Source organism: Kogia breviceps, chromosome 7 (genome assembly GCF_026419965.1).
Source record: "Kogia breviceps isolate mKogBre1 chromosome 7, mKogBre1 haplotype 1, whole genome shotgun sequence".
NCBI classification, from domain to species: Eukaryota; Metazoa; Chordata; class Mammalia; order Artiodactyla; family Physeteridae; genus Kogia; species Kogia breviceps.
In genome coordinates this window covers 114,323,324-114,333,963 of record NC_081316.1, presented here as the reverse complement: position 1 = coordinate 114,333,963, position 10,640 = coordinate 114,323,324, and the positions used below count along the sequence as shown (strand labels likewise).

General features: G+C 46.2%; 1 protein-coding gene across 7 annotated transcripts in view; it reads left to right on the top strand.

Annotated features, from left to right (window-relative positions):
• Nucleotides 1-7,879: 7,879 nt before the first annotated feature.
• KIRREL3 (kirre like nephrin family adhesion molecule 3) overlaps nucleotides 7,880-10,640 on the top strand; it is a 575,242-nt gene continuing 572,481 nt past the window's right edge. For 4 of the 7 annotated variants that reach the window (XM_067039269.1, XM_067039268.1, XM_067039266.1 and 1 more), the window contains exon 1: nucleotides 8,063-8,300. The gene's annotated coding sequence lies outside the window, so the exon portion shown is untranslated. Of the gene's footprint in view, nucleotides 8,399-10,640 lie in introns of all 7 variants that reach the window. The other 3 variants (XM_067039264.1, XM_067039271.1, XM_067039270.1) reach the window with 2 other exon arrangements.

Here is a 10,640-nt window from a genome sequence, read left to right as displayed (position 1 = left end):
TCAGGGTGCCATTGTGCTTCCTGATCATGATTTAAAATAGGTTGTAATGAATCATCTTCCACAGCAAGTTTGACTAAGTCAAGTAAAAATGGTTCAAAGGAAATCAAAATTATGAATTAATCTCCTCTTCTATTACCGCAATGCCTCTCCTATTGAGTTTTATTGCTTATGTTCTGGAAGGTGGAACACAAGAGAAGAATAAGGAACCACTGGGCGTCAGGGTCTCTGATTTTTACTGGGACTTATGTCAGGTTTTGTTTCTGTTTTTTTTTTTTTTTTTTTTTTTTTTTTTGCGGTATGTGGGCCTCTCACTGTTGTGGCCTCTCCCGTTGCAGAGCACAGGCTCTAGATGCACAGGCTCCGCGGCGTGTGGGATCTTCCCGGATCGGGGCTCAAACCCATGTCCCCTGCATCGGCAGGCGGACTCTCAACCACTGTGCCACCAGGGAAGCTCTCATGTCAGGTTTAAGTCCTGTCTCTTCCTGCTCCATCTCAGGTCCGTTGTGAGACTCCCCTGCCCACCCAGCCCACAGCAAACACTCCCTTCTCAGAATATCTGTATCTCTGAGTCACTTTCAGCTTCTCTCTAGGGCTTATACGGTTGTCCTATATGTCTCACGAGACCATGACAGGCTCCTTGAGGACTGAATGTAAATCTTTTTCATCTCTGTGTTGCCAGAGCCTATATCCAGTGCCTGACACAAAGTAGATGCTCAATAAATATATGTCAAATGCATATGTGAATGAATGAATACATGGTTGGCTGTATCAAACCATGTGTCTGTTTTGTGTCTTCAACTGCATTGGAAGGTATTTGAGGACAGGGGCCAATGCCTTAAATCTTCTGCATCCGCTTACAGTGCCCTAAGAAAAATTAGCATCCAACAAATATTTGTTGATTGATTTCTCCTATTTTAAAGGATGATAAAAAAAATAGCCACAGAGATTTAGATCTTGATTTTTTTTTTTTTTGCCAGCTTATTGACAAGCAAGAGGAGGAGAGGTGTATTTTTTCACTTATTTTGTAGATAATTCCAGTGAGGCACAGAAAAGTGAGACAGCTTGACAATTTAGGAGAGTGGAAATATACCTCCTGACCTTTCCAGGCTAGTCTCTGAGGACCCTTCTGGCCCCCTCAAGAGCCCATTGTTTTCTGACTGTGGACTTTCCCTTCCCCATCAGGGAGCACGCCGAAGCTCAGCAGACAGCCCATTGCTGAGTGATCTCTGAATTTCAGGTAGTTAAAGTAGAAAGTGGCACTTCATAATTAGATGGTAATAGCATAATTATTTGAAGGCACCTTATAATTACATCCATCCTCCCCAAGCTCCTTCAGCTGCTTCAACTGGGATTTTGGATCCTGTCCTCCTGTCCCCTTGGTTCCTGTCCTCCTGTCCGCTTCCTGTGTGCATCAGTTCAATGCCACTGGGCCAACGTTGTTTACCAGGGATGGTTGTACCTTAACAAGGGAGGAACCCTCCAGTGGATTCTCTCCAAAACTCAGAACTCATGGGCTCTCAGTGGTACTACATGCCAAACCCTACTTCACATCATTCTGTATATGCCAGATAAATGAGACGGGAGGCTGAGAGATCATTGTGAAGCCATAAAATCTAGATGCCTCTTCAATATTTATCTCAAAAGGACTCTGTGACCTCAGTAAACCCTGCTGAGGTTCTCACCTCACTGCATTAACGATTCTTCCTTAATTTGTAACCTCCAGTCCCATGACAAACAGATTCCCTATTGGTTTAGCCTTGAAAGCAAAGAAAAATCACCATCACCACCCTCCACCAAAGAAAAAGATCTGTGCTCTTCCTTTCTCTTGAGGTGGAGTATAGCTCCAAACCAACAGTCTCTGGGCAAGCAACACACCCAAATATAAGGGCAGAGAGTGCAAACAATAAGCTCAGCAGGGACTGCAAGGGGACTCGCAGTCAGTAGCATAAATCACTCACTTCGAAAAATGGCCGACTCAATGAACACCCAGTCCCAGGAAAGAAAGGAGCCAAGAGAGTCATTAATGAAAGCAAGAAACTCAGTTTTACATCTCATTCCAAAGATAGATTCCCTGTACTCCTCTCCATCCAGGTGGGTGAGTTACTTTAGTGTGGAATTTGTTTGCCCTCCCTGAAAACTCCGGTTAGGTAATGAATTATTCCAAGTAAATTAAGGGTATCGATCCCCTCCCCTTTCTGACACTTTGCAGATATTACTATCAAATCATGCTCTGTGCAAGTGTCAGTTTTTGCCACAGACATCTGAAGAAGAGAACAAATATCCTCTGAGTATAATAAGTACTCGCGGGGTCTACCAGGTGATGACAGAGCCCTGTGACGAAACGGGCTGTTTACTGTGGAGAGGTAGCACACTTGGCTGATAAGACCAAGGTCATGGCTGTACTCCCCTGTATCTCCCAGGTAATATCAGATCATGGTCATGGGTTGTATCTTAACTCTGGCCAATTTTCATACAAATACAAGTGGGTCAGAAAGAAGATCAGACCACAGAGCAAGGAAAAAAATTGTGAATCTATGACAGTTCTGGGAAAACGATCAGACTATATACCCTATGAATAGGATGTAGCACAAAACTTTAGAAACTGGAAGGAGGCATCCTCTTTCAAGGTGAAGTCCTGCATCATTTTGTTAAGGACTTGCTTGTTTGATTTGAATTCTTCCTCCCCATTATAATGACCAGACTCATCCTTTTCTAAATAATAAATTCTTAATCTAAAAAAAAAAAAAAAAGGATCTTTCTCCATCTTATCTAATTGAACGTTGTTTTTTATTTTTTTGGCTGAAAACTACCATATTAAGGCTGTTGAATGTATTCAAAGGATGAATTGTCTAAGATGAATAGTCGGGCCCAGATGGCTAACAAAAGTATACTATAAAGTGTTATTTTCATGCACATTAAAGGCCCTTATTGCAAACTGAAATTCTTACGGATGAAAGGATATGAGGTCTGAATTTGCTTCAAAATAATCCAGTGAGCTGGGAGGAAGCATGGAGGATTAGTGAAATAGACTGGGCCATGGCTTGATCATTGTTGAGGATGGGTGATGGTACAGGGGAGTGCTAATAGCATTGGTTCTAACTTTAGCATGCATCAGAATCATCTGGAAGGCTTGTTAAAACACAGAGAGCTGGGTCCCACCCCAGAGACTCTGATTTAGGAGGTCTGGGTGGAGCCAAGAATTTGTATTTCTAGAAAGTTCTCAGGGGATGCTGATGTTACTGGCCTGGGAACCCCACACTGAGAATTATTGTATTAAACGGAGTTCCGACCTCTGCCGGCTTAGAATCTCAAACAGCAGGAAAAAAAGGCAGAAAAGAGACACAGACAATGGGAAAAGTACTGAACCATCAACACAATTCCAATTGGACTGAGTTTGGGAAACAATAATGTTGGCTTTCCTCATTTACTCTGAACCTCTATCTGTGTAATTGTTATGGAGTATGCTAGCTTCCCAACTGCTTTGGGACTGTGCCATTAAGCAAAATGAATAACCAGGATTTCTAACTGTTCTTTTAATACAAGACTAGAGTTAGGTTGTGATTTATCTAGATTGGTGGCACCACTTCCTGTATTTGCCTGAGATTCAGAATGGGTTTAAAATGTGTAGTCACAAATCTTTTCCTTTGGTCTTTCAGATGCACCTAGTTCCAGAAAATAGATGTGGAACTTTCTGCATCTCGTTGGATCTAGAGGCATCAGGTGATGAAGAAAGAAAATGTCAAGCTTGAGGCTGGATGGTCACAAGGAGGCAAGTAGGACTTTTGGTCTAATTTTATTTCGTTTAAACACCCTTTGGCCAACGATTGCTGCATGCCAAGCATTGAGCAACAGACTCTGGGATATGCAAAAATAAATTCCAAAAAAATGGTCCTTGACCCTGAAGAGGTCACATACAGTTTGAAAGGTAGACATGTAAATAAACGATTGTACTATAATATTAATCATTATATAATAACTGTGGCTGTTATGAATATGCTGTTCGTTTTCAACTAAGTGGGGAAAGAAGTGGAGAAACAGTCTCAGGGATGACAGTTCAACTGGTTCTTGAGCAACGAGCTCTTGCCTGTTAGCAAAGAGACGCATATGCAGGGGAGAGGCACACAGGACAGGAAGCAGTAGAAGTGTGGGAGAGTGAGAGTGGTTCCTGCCTCTAATCAAAGAGTCATTTGACAGGATTAAAGTGTGGGCTGTGAAGGAGGAGGGGGCTGGCGAAGACACAGAAAAGGTATATTTGTTTGACGTGCCCTATACACGGCGATAAAAAGTTTATACTCTATCTTGGGGACCATGTACCCCAAGGTGGTGGATGGGGAAGATATCACAGAGCTGAATTTCAAACAGCCAAATGTGGTGAGACAGTGGGTTAGACAGTGGCAAGAGGTTTCTTTAGTCTGTAGACCAGGCAATGAGTTCAGGAGGCCATGAGTTCAGGTGGAGATGATGAAAACTCGGTCTAGGGCCCCACAGTTTAGAATATTTGCATAGGAGGCCCGTTGCTAGCATGCCAATGGAAAAGTCGTGTGTGTGTGTGTGTGTGTGTGTGTGTGTGTGTGTGCGTGCATTTGTATGTAGAGGTTTGAATATACATAAACTTATATAACTTTACAAAGACAGATATATATGAAAGTTACATTTACAACTTTTATATCACCTATCTGGCCATAATATGGAGAGAAGAAAAGAAGGAAGAAAGGAAGGCAGGGAGAAAGGGAGAAAAGAGAAAGGAAGGAAAAATACTGTATCTATAATAAACAAAAAAGAGAAAGTAAAGTTTGCCATCTAGGAAAAGAGCTTAAAGGGCTTCAAGTGAGACCAAGCCGCTCCCTTGGCTGCTATAAAGGTTTGGTAATTTATAACACAGGCCTAGGGTGTGTGTGTATGTGCGTGTTGGTGTGGGGAGGAGAGGGTTATGAAAAAGAATAATGGAGAAAAAGAATAAATGCAGTATAGTTTTTAAGACTTTGAATACCACAAACGAGTCACAAATTGGAATTTCACTTTTTCTTCCAATATTTTCCACATAATTAGCCCATGCATAGACACAAAAAGAACACATGGAATATTCCAAAACGACACAGGACTCACTCCGAGCACTGAAGCGGAATGCTGAGCCTTGCCTCCCGTACCGTCCCTGGAGCAGGGATGAAGGTCCTGGCCTGTGCATTCAGCTGGGGATGAGACAAGGCATAGGGCACTTCCACCTCCTTTTATAACGTTTCCTGTATCTTTTCTTCCCTGTAAATTACACATGCCAGGCCTTTGCCAAGGGGGATAATGCTGCTCCCATGGGAATTGGATACTCAGTGCCCTGCATGCCTGAGTGCATCAAGGCTAAACAGGTCTATTGTTCTTAAACAATGCTGCCAGAGAATTGTCTCCTTTGTCCAGAATGATGGTGAAGAGATAAAAATATCTTTCATTTCTGTAGTGCATTGCATCTTAAAGTGTTTTCCACATTTTGCAAACTATATATAGGCTCAATTCATTACCCATCCCCATAAAATACAGCCAGAGCATTGGCAGGCACACGCCAGATGTTTGACAATGGTTTCATAACACAGTGAAGAACAAGTTAAATTGGACTCGGAAAACAGGAAATGGGAAGTGGGGCACTAGGTGAAATTGTGCCCTTAATCCCAGATTCGGTACTGAGTGCCCACTGCCTACCAGGGTAAGAGCCGGGCGCCGTGGGACCCGGAGAGGCCCCACTCTTACCCTCAGGGGGCCGCCAGGATATCCAGGAGGACGCAAAATCAGATATTCTACGATCCAGTCTGATTCATGTTAAAATTGAGTTAAAATACAAGGCGCCACGGTCCTTACTGCCTGTCAAGGGAGGTGTTTACCACCAGCCACCCTGGCGTCAGCTTTCCCTCAGTTTCCTAAAAGCCTTGCCTCCAATAGAATTATGCAGTGTATGTTGAAGAAAAGCTGTTCTGGAGCTCAGAATCCAGGCTGGAGGCGGAGCATGGTTCTGGGGAAAATAAGGAAAGAAGAGAAATCACAAGTTGAGCAAGTTGGGGAAAGACTGAGGGCACTCAGAGTAGAATGAAAATCAAACAGTTTGGGTAAAGTACGTGGCCAATGAGACCAGAGGGGCCTGTGCAGATTCCAGGGCCATCGCTAGTTTTCCTGGGGGTGGGGGTCAGTCACCGGCAACAATCTGCCCTAAAGCCGAAGTTCACTGAGTCACTGGGGAAGCACTTCCAAATCTCTCCAGGCTGAGAGGTGTGGCTTCTGGAAAACAGACAATAGGATTTTAGGATTGGGGGGGATCCCAGAGAACTACTGTCTTATTTCATAGATGAAGATAGAGATACCCAGGTTTATTAAGGGGTTACAAAAGGTAGCAGTTCTCAGGCCACAGCCTGGGTCCAAAGGCTCACCCTGACCCCTCACTCAGGCCTGGCCTTGGGTGAATCAGTGGTGCAGTCTGGCCCTGCCCTTTGGGGGATGCTTCTGAAAGCTGAAAACCTGGTTCTTGGGGCCTTTCTGCAGGACTGCAGAGAGACCGACCACAGTGCACAGGGGTTAAGGTCTTAGAACCCACCTACGCAGATGTGAGCAAGAAATTTGGTTCAGATAAATGAAAAAGAAATAGGTTAGAAGATTGTGACTGCCCAGGTCAGACAGGCTGCCACCCAGGGAGAACCTCTGAAGCCCATTTGGTCTCTGGAAGTATATGTAAATACCGGCCCTTATTAACTTATCCAAGATGGGAGAGACAGGTTACCCTGAACTCCCAGGACGGGCAAAAATGTCTTTAAATCTCGAAACAAGGAGGTTCAAATGTGTTTAAATGTTCAAAATGTGTTTAAATCTCTAAACAAGGAGGTTTTCACCAGCACTGGCAGGTTCTAAGGAAAACAAAAGGGAATGTGGTTTATAACGTATCTGTGCAAAAAATATTGCAAAGAGGCATTAAACAGGAAATTCTCCGCTCACGATGACTGTCCCTCTCATAAAACTGCCTCTCCCTCTCCTTCGTGCTACACAGGGGCCCTGGTGAACACAGGAAGATAATGAGGGTGCAAGAGCATTGCAAGAGAGCAAGGGAGCGGGACAGTGGAAACTCGGGCTGAAGGTTGGGGGCCTGTGCTGCATCTCAACCCTGCAGCTTCCTGTAGGGCCTCAGGCAAGTGGGCCCAGAAGGATTCCACTAGAAAGGATGCCAACTGACAGATGACCCTCCAGGGTAACGTCTGTCTTTTAAAAAGCCAATGAGAAGGTTCATAATTTTTTGCCATGGATGCACCTGTGTATGCTTCGCCCCAACTAGAGGGCAAACTCTCCAAGAACAGGAATTCACGTATTCATTCCACACATCTTCATTAAGTACCCACAACAGGCCTTTGCACAAATCGAGGGAATAATAAATATTACAGACATTGGATGAACATCCAGGAGGAAAGTCACTGGAAAGTGGTGATGAGTCAGGGTCTGAACTCCCGCCGGCTCAGGGCGCTGAACAGCTGTGCCCGGACACCCCTGTACCCGGGCCCAGAGCCTCCTGCCTCACTCTGTGTCCCTGACCTCAGAAAACAGCGGGGTACACTTGCTGCCCAGAGACCAGGGCTTGGAAGCTGTCCGGAGACTTGTACTTCTGAAACTTTTTGACCGGAGAGCAGCAGACTCCGGAGCCTTCTCGGGAGGAAGATCTCCTTCCTACCCGCAGGACTGGGGGTTCAAAGGACACAGCACTTAGCCCTGAAGGCCCGGAGGGGGCGGGGACTGATTAAGTCTGCCAAGGGCTCTGCGCCAGGTGAAGAAACGCTAGAGAGGATGCCACCTGCTGGCGAGGGGCCGCGGCTCGCTCAGGGGGCGCAACGGAGACCCGGAGCCTGGATGGGCAGAGAACAAGAATTCGGGCAGCTTTCCAAGCAGCTGGTTTTCTGCTGTCTCTTCAGGGTCGCCACCTCCTCGGGTTGAGCCCAGAGCCCAGAGTCCAGAGCCCAGAGACCCGGTTCCCCTGCGCGGCGCGCCCCGGACGCCGAGGTTCGCAGCGGGGGCGGCGGGCGTCCTCCCTCGGCCCCTCCCCTTCCCTCCCCTCGCGGCGCTCCGAGGTCTAAGCCTCCGCGCTTCTCCATCAGGTGGAGCCGTGGCGCTCACCGCCTCCCTCCTCAGCTCCCTCCGCGCCGCGAACTGCGCGCAGGCACCTTTCAGCGCCAGGAGGTTAACCGAGACCCCGGAGGAGGTGAGGCCGAGGACCAGCCCAGGCGGAGACGGCGGGGACGCCGTCGGGGCTGGCGCCAGAGCCCGGCCGGCTGTGGGTCCTGCAGGTACCGCTGTGGTTCTCGCTGCCCCACGTGGTGGCTGCCGAAGACTGCCCTGATTTTCCTGGCACTTGGGCTTGAAAGGCCTCCTGCTCCTTTTAGAGGCAAGCAGCTCACCACTTAATCCAAGCTTTTTTCCTTTCTGCCGGAGACCAGAGGCTGCGGGGGGTGGGGGGGGGTAGGGGGTAGGGGGATGGAGAAGGGAACAGGCCCAGCTGGCTGGGGGGTGGAGGGGGTGGGGGATGAGAGCCAGACTGAGAGTCAGGAGGCCAATCTCGGGACCAGGGGGCAAGGGAAACCAGGTCCTTCCAACCTCGTACTCACCCCACCCCTCTTCTCCTGACCAAGAGTGAGTGTGTGTAGTTTGCAGGCACCTGTAGGTGGGCCTGATTTTGGTGAATTGCCCAAGTCATGACCCTGGCCTCTTGACCCTGGTTTGTAGTATTTCCCTCTGGCGCTGAATTAAGCAAGTTTGGGCCCCAGGCCACTTAGAAATTAGCTATCAGAATTAACAATAGCTTAAAGGGTAAATGTCAGTTAAAACATAAAGTGTTGCTTTGTAAGGCACAATCTACATTCTTTAATTATGAGTCTTATTCACTGCAAGGTTGGCCCTAGGAATGACCCCCAGACCTGAAATTTCTTCCCACCCCTATAGATTCAATGGAAAGCTCCTAGTAAAGTTGCAGCACTATACATGCCATATTTTCACTCTTGATATGTTATTTGACATGTTATTTAGAATTATTATCCATCTTTTGCACGTGTTTCTGATTTGTCTCTTCTATTTCATCGCGTTGTCTATTATAGCAAGTCCCTGGACTAAGGCAGTGCTGGCACTTTGCTTCTGTACCTTGTTTGCTAATTTAGCTGATGGGGTGCCTCTTTTGGGTCCTCTTAGTTTCTCTTGCTCAGCATTGCTTATTTTCCCCCAAAAGTTTGCTTACAAATTTCCCTTTGATGTGTTTAACAGCCTCTAAGGGATGCAGTTAAATAAACTATTAAGAATAGAAGAGTCAACAGGGCAGACACAGACTAATCTGTAGATCTTTGATGTCAACAGCCAGATGTAAGCTCCTGATAGCACACACTTTCACATGTGCCCCTTCTCTCTTTCTTGTTCATAAATACTAAGGGATGTGTTTTTTAAAGTTAAGATCCACATGGGAACTTGGAATGTACCTTGCAATCAGCAAAGTCCCCCAAATATGTAATACTGTTGGAAGGAAAGCTAAGAGTTTCCCCAAAAACCTCCCCAAGGTCCAGTGACTGATGAAAGTAATGATTGATTTTATAATTGCATGCCACAAATCGAGTGAACATCTTTCATTTCCTTCTCCTTACTCATTACCTCCCCTTCTGCATAATGCTGTATATTTTTATATGTTGCTTTGTAACTATCCTTACAGTTTGTATTTTATGTGTGTACTCTGCTTCCACACTAAATTATGAGCTCCTGAAGGCATGGACTGTGCCTGCAGTTTTATTTCCCCCAATGCCCTGCTTATACCAGGCATATCTAAATATCTCTCAAATAAATAGACCTAGATAAATTTGCTTTGATATCCGGGAGGAAATAGAGTTTGATTTGAGTGTGAGTTTCATGACAGGTGAAAGACCTGAAGGTTCTTAGGAGGCAGTTTTGCCTGTGACCTTGGCCTCTCCTTCACAGTAGGATTCACAGCACCTCTTGGAGAAAAGACACGCTCAGAGTGATGGGGTGCTCCTTAGAGGAGAGACTCCAAATGCAAAGCCAGCCTGCTCCCCTAATCCTTGCCAGGATAATAATAATAAATGGGTATGTGTCATAAATCTACCTGCTTTCCCTCTAGTTCCTTCATTTTGTTTTCTAGGAGTATGGCAAAGCAAAACCAAGGTGCAAATGTTCCCAGCTTATTACCTAGCCCCCTCCTAGGAAAGTCTCAAAAATGCAAAGCATGCTTATCTTTTCCCCAACTCCGAGACTCCTGCTGCACACACTGGCCAAGTCTTTCCTGGGGAAAGATGTATGCCCCCTTGCCTCTTGCTTTTCCCCATCCAGCCCAGTTTCCAGAACCCCCGTGCAAAGGCAAGGCAGGCATATTGTAGTGTGGGTACGTGCATCCAGCCATCCTTCACTCCTGTAAACAACATTATGTCCTGTGGACAAAAAGTCACAGCTCCGCTCCCTGTTCAAGATGCCTTTTGGTCAATAATGGTGGCAAAAGCTGAATTTCCCCCTATGTAGGGGGGAAAAAAAGGAGAGAAAGAACAGAACCTCCCCTGCACCACCGCCACCCTGCGTTTTGCATAGATCGCCTTTCACCAAGTATTTCCTCTTTAATTATGACCTGTTTCCCCTCCCTC